Below are 5,572 nucleotides of genomic sequence, written 5' to 3' on the forward strand. Positions count from 1 at the left end.
AGAGTCCGTTGAACCATCTCAAGGAGTTCGAAAAGTATTGCAACACTATCAAAGTGAACGGAGTTTCTCAAGAATTCATCCGACTAAAGTTGTTTCCGTTTTCTCTCATAGGCCGAGCCTTGGAGTGGTTGGATAAGGAGGTTAAGCCAAATTCCCTACGAACATAGGATGAAGTCACCAAGGAATTCATGTCCTGATTCTACCCACAAAAGAAAACGGCGGAGGCTAGAGCTTTGATTCAAGGGTTCAAGCAAAGACCTAATGAAAGCCTCTACGAAGCATGGGAGAGGTATAAAGAGTACCAAAGGGAATGTCCCCACCACGGAATTCCAACATATCAAGTCATTCAAATTTTCTATGGTGGCCTAAGTCCTCAAGGCAAATCATGCCTTGATAAGGGTGCCGGAGGTCCCATAATGAATCGGGCGGAAGAGGAAGTGGTAGACATTATTGAGGACGTGGTTAAGTACTATAGAGATTGGCAAGATGGTGAGAGGGATTCAACTAGAAAGAGTGGCTCTTCGGTGTACTCTATAGACCATCTAAATGCGATCAACAAGTTATCCTAACAAATGACAAACTTGGGGAAAGAAATGACCGCGATCAAGGCCAAGTTGGAAAGCTCCTCTTTTTCTCAAGCTTCGAATTCTCCCTCCCAATTTAAGGGGAGAGTTAATTTTTCTATCTCTCAACCCCCTCCCTCTTCAAATAATATGCCTAGTGGTTGCTTGTTTTGTGATGCATGTGGATCTTATGATCATGACTCTTGTAATTGCCCTCATGCTTCTCCGGAATGTGGTGATGATTTTGATAATAGTGAGAGTGAGCATGTGAATTATGTGTCAAATAATAATGTGCAATAGTTTGATAATCAAAGAGGTCAATGGAATAGGAATTACCAAAACCAAGGTAATTTTGACAACTATAACAAAGGTGGTGGTTATAGGAACCAAGGGAACCAAAGTTCTCGTGGCAACTATAACAATCAAGGTTATAGTAGTCAAAATTAAAACTAAAATTATGGTAATCAAAACTAAAGTTATGGAAATCATAACCAAGGTAGTGGAAACCATAATCAAGGTTATGGTCAAAATCAAAATAGGGGTAATTGGAACAATCAAGGTATGGACAATTTTCAGAATAATTCTAAAAGAGGTCCCCCACCCGGATTTGTTCCAAAGACTCAAGGTGACAATTCCTATTCACAATCTTCTTCTTCTAGGACCAATTTGGAGGAAATAATTGAAAATCAAACTAAGTTGTTGAACACATACATGGCCGTTAGTGACAAAAAGTTCAATGAAATGATGACCCCCAACAAAATGCTTGAAAACCAAATTTCTCAACTTGCTAGTGCTTTGAAAGACCATGCAAGCCCTTCTTCTTTAACTTCCCTTGGCCTAGATCCCAAAAAACCCGTGAATGCTATTGTTACAAGAAGTGGTAAGGTTCTTGAGGAGATATTGACTAGGATGAGTGAAAACAAGTAGGTCCCCAAGGAAGTTTTGGTTGAGAATGAGGGAGGTAGAGCATCTTTAGATGAGGTTGTGGTTGAGACACCAAGAGAGGTGAGAGTAGAGAAAAAGATTGTGAAACCCAAGCTCCCTTATCCCCAAAAATTCATGAGACAAAAATTGGATGAGCAATTTGGGAGATTTATTGATATGCTCAAACAACTTCACCTTTCTCCACCTTTTACTGATGTGATCAACCAAATGCCTAATTATGCCAAATTCCTCAAAGACATTTTGAGCAGAAAAAGGACTTGTGATGTTGTGGAGATAATCAATTGGACTGAAAATTGTAGTGCGATCATCATGAACAAAATGCCACCCAAGTTGAAAGACCCCGGAAACTTCTCCATCCCTTGTGTTATTAACAAGATGCAATTTGATAATGCCTTAAGTGACTTAGGATCTAGTGTAAGCTTAATGACAGGTTCGGTTTATCAAAGACTTGATATAGGAAAACTCTTACCTTCTAACATTACCTTGCAACTAGCCAATAGGTCAATCAAGTTTCCAAAAGGTAAATTGGAAGATGTTCCATTGAGGGTTGGGAAGTTTGTGTTCCCGGTGGATTTTGTTGTTCTAGAAATGGATGAAGATGCTACCATTCCAATTATTCTAGGTAGACTCTTTCTTGCTACCTCGGATGCTATGATAGCTGTCAAGTGTGCAAAGATTTCCCATAAGGTAGGAGATGAGGTCATTGAATCCGATTTGAATGAAAGCATGAAATATCCAAGTTCTTCTCTTGAAAATTGCATGATGATTGACTCTCTTGATCATGTTGTGTCTTCCATGCATGAGCACTTTCTCACCTCTAATGATGCTCTTGAGAATGTTTTGTTGAATAAAGACAAGCTAGGTGTACCATGCAAGTTGGTAGACTTGTATGAGGAATTGCTTAATGGAAGCATGGAGGAAGTGGAAGAACAAATGTGCTTGAAGATCTCAAGCCATGAAGCTTTGCAAGCGGCTGCAACAAAAGAAGGTAAATGTGTGCCTATGGTAGAGCTCAAACCTCTACCATCACACCTTAGGTATGAATTCTTAGGCCCAAATTCCACTTACCCCGTAATTGCTAGTGCATCCTTGAGCGAGAGCCAAGATCAAGCGTTATGCTGTGTCTTGAGAAATCACTAAGGTGCTTTGGGCTATACTATCGATGATCTTAAAGGTATAAGCCCCACTTTGTGTACGCACCACATAACACTTGAGGAAGGCACTCTTCCTTCTATTGAACGACAAAGAAAGCTACACCCTCAAATGGGAGAGGTGGTGAAAAAAGAGATCACCAAGCTCTTGGATGCGGGAATCATATCCCCCATCTCAAGCTCTAGGTGTGTTTCTCCCGTTCATGTCGTTCCTCAGAAGGGGGGTATGACCGTAGTCAAGAATGAGAGTGGTGAGCTCATTCTAACTAGGATGATCACCGGTTGGAGGATGTGTATAGACTATAGCCGTCTAAATACATCCACCAAAAAGGATCACTTTCCCCTTTCCATTCATTGATCAAATGTTAGAGAGACTAACAAGGCACAAGTTCTATTGCTTCCTTGATGGCTATTCGGGATTTTTCCAACTTCCAATCCACCCCGAAGATCACGAGAAGACAACATTTACATGCCCCTATGGGACCTTTGCTTATAGGAGAATGCCCTTTGGCCTTTGTAATGCCCCCGCAACTTTCCAAAGGTGCATGATGAGCATTTTTGGAGACATGTTGGAGGAAGAAATGGAGGTATTTATGGATGACTTCTCCGTAGGTGGGGTTTCATTTGAAGACTGCCTAGTTAATCTTGAGAAATGTTTGGCACGGTATGTAAAGGTTAATCTTGTCTTGAATTGGGAGAAGTGTCATTTCATGGTGGAGGAAGGGATAGTGCTTGGACATAAGATATCTCACAAAGGAATAAAGGTGGATAAGGCCAATATTGAGGTTATTGAGAAGCTTCCACCTCCGGTGAATGTCAAGGGAGTAAGATCATTTTTGGGTCATGCGGGGTTCTACAGAAGATTCATTAAGGATTTCTCACTCATTGCCAAGCCCCTTAATGATCTTCTTCAGAAAGATGTTGAGTTTGTTTTTGATGATAAATGTTTGGAAGCATTTAATAGATTGAAGAAGGCCCTAATCTCTACCCCCATTGTTCAAGCCCAAGATGGGATTTACTCTTTAAATTGATGTGTGATGCTAGTGATTGGGCAATTGGAGGTGTTTTGGGACAACGTGTGGACAAGAAGCTCTATGTGATTTACTATATGTCCAAGACACTAAATGGGGCCCAAAAGAATTACACAACAACGGAAAAAGAATTATTGGCCATTGTTCACTCTTTCGAGAAATTCTGGTGTTATTTGTTTGGTTCCAAGACCATTGTCTTCACGGATCATGCGGCTCTCAAGTATCTCTTTTCCAAGAAAGATTCCAAGCCAAGGTTGATTCGTTGGGTGCTTGAATTACAAACTTATGAAATAGGTATTAGGGATAAGAAGGGTGCGAAAAATGTTGTGGCGGACCATCTTTCTCGCCTTGAGGGAGATCAAATTCATGATGATGGTCTACCAATTGAAGATAGAATGCTTGATGATGTCTTGTATGCCATTAAGGTTAAGGATCTCCCATGGCATGCTGACTTGGTGAACTTTCTAGCATGTGGGGAGTTTCCACCTTCTTTCTCCAAGAGCCGAAAGAAGAAGCTCAAGAGGGAGGCAAGACATTACTTGTGGGATGAACCAATCTTTTATAAACGAGGGGTGGATGGCTTGCTTCGGCGTTGTGTCCCGAATGAAGAGGTGCCAAGGGTTCTAAAGATGTGCCATTCGGATCCAAGTGGCGATCATATGGGCGTTTCCAAAACCGCCACTAAGGTTCTTCAATGTGGTTTATGGTGGCCACATCTCTTCAAAGATTCATGGGGCTTTGTAATCTCATGCGACCGATGTCAAAGGGTTTGGAATATCTCCAAGAGGAATGAGATGCCTCAACAGCCTATTCATGAGTTAGAGGTGTTCGATGTTTGGGGGATTGACTTCATGGGACCATTCTCATCTTCATATTGAAATCAAACTCATACTTGTGGTTGTGGACTATGTTTCTAAATGGATTGAGGCCATTGCCTCCCCTACTAATGACCACAAAGTAGTGTTGAAGTTGTTCAACAAAATCATCTTCCTAAGGTTTGGCGTCCCTAAGGCTGTGATAAGCGATAACAGATCTCATTTTTTTCGCAACGCCTTCCAAAAGATGTTGAGGAAACATATGGAGTGCATCAACGGTTCGGTCTTCCATATCATCCTCAATCGAGTGGCCAAGTCGAGGTCTCCAATCGTCAAATAAAGCTCATTTTTGAGAAGATGGTTGCAAGGAATAGAAAGGATTGGTCGGACAAGTTAGATGATGCTCTTTGGGCATATCAGACGGCTTTCAAGACACCTATTAGCACCACTTTATATCGCCTTCTCTATGGCAAGTCTTGCCATCTCCTGGTGAAGCTTTAGCACTGTGCTTTAAAGGCAATAAAAAAGATAAACTTTGATTTAGAAAGTGCGGGGGAGAAAAGGTGATTGGATCTTCATGAGCTAGAGGAGCTTAGACTTGATGCTTATGACTGTGATAGCACCTACAAAGCTCATTCCAAAGAAGCTCTTGATAAGCTTATTGAGAAAAAGGAGTTTTGTGAGGGTGATAAAGTCCTCCTCTACCACTCAAGATTGAAGTTATTTCCCGGAAAGCTCATGTCAAAATGGAGTGGCCCTTTCTTAGTGAAAGATGTTTTTGCTAATGGCACCGTGGAGATTTCTCCTTTGGATTCCTCATCTTCTTTCAAGGTTAACGGTCATCGGCTAAACAAATATTTTGATGGAGTGTTTGTTGGTCTTATTCATAAAATGATTCTTTTCAAACCACCTTGAGTGGGGTGGTAAACGTCGAGCTAACAACGTTAAACAAAAGCGCTTACGGGAGGTAACCCGGATTCTCACCTTTACTCTCTTTTCCTTCCTTTATTTTATTTTTGGTTTTTTGTTGATTTTTGCTCTTACCTTTCCTTGTGTTTTTTGTTTGT

General features: G+C 41.1%; 1 non-coding gene across 1 annotated transcript; it reads right to left on the reverse strand.

Moving 5' to 3' along the window:
• Positions 1 to 222: 222 nt before the first annotated feature.
• On the reverse strand, positions 223 to 328 carry LOC145565819 (small nucleolar RNA R71). The gene has a single exon (XR_014095195.1). It is a non-coding gene; the product is annotated as a small nucleolar RNA R71 (small nucleolar RNA).
• Between the last annotated feature and the right edge of the window lie 5,244 nt (positions 329 to 5,572).

The sequence above is a fragment of the Chenopodium album genome, chromosome 1 (assembly GCF_948465745.1).
Source record: "Chenopodium album chromosome 1, dcCheAlbu1.1, whole genome shotgun sequence".
In the NCBI taxonomy this organism is placed as follows: domain Eukaryota; kingdom Viridiplantae; phylum Streptophyta; class Magnoliopsida; order Caryophyllales; family Amaranthaceae; genus Chenopodium; species Chenopodium album.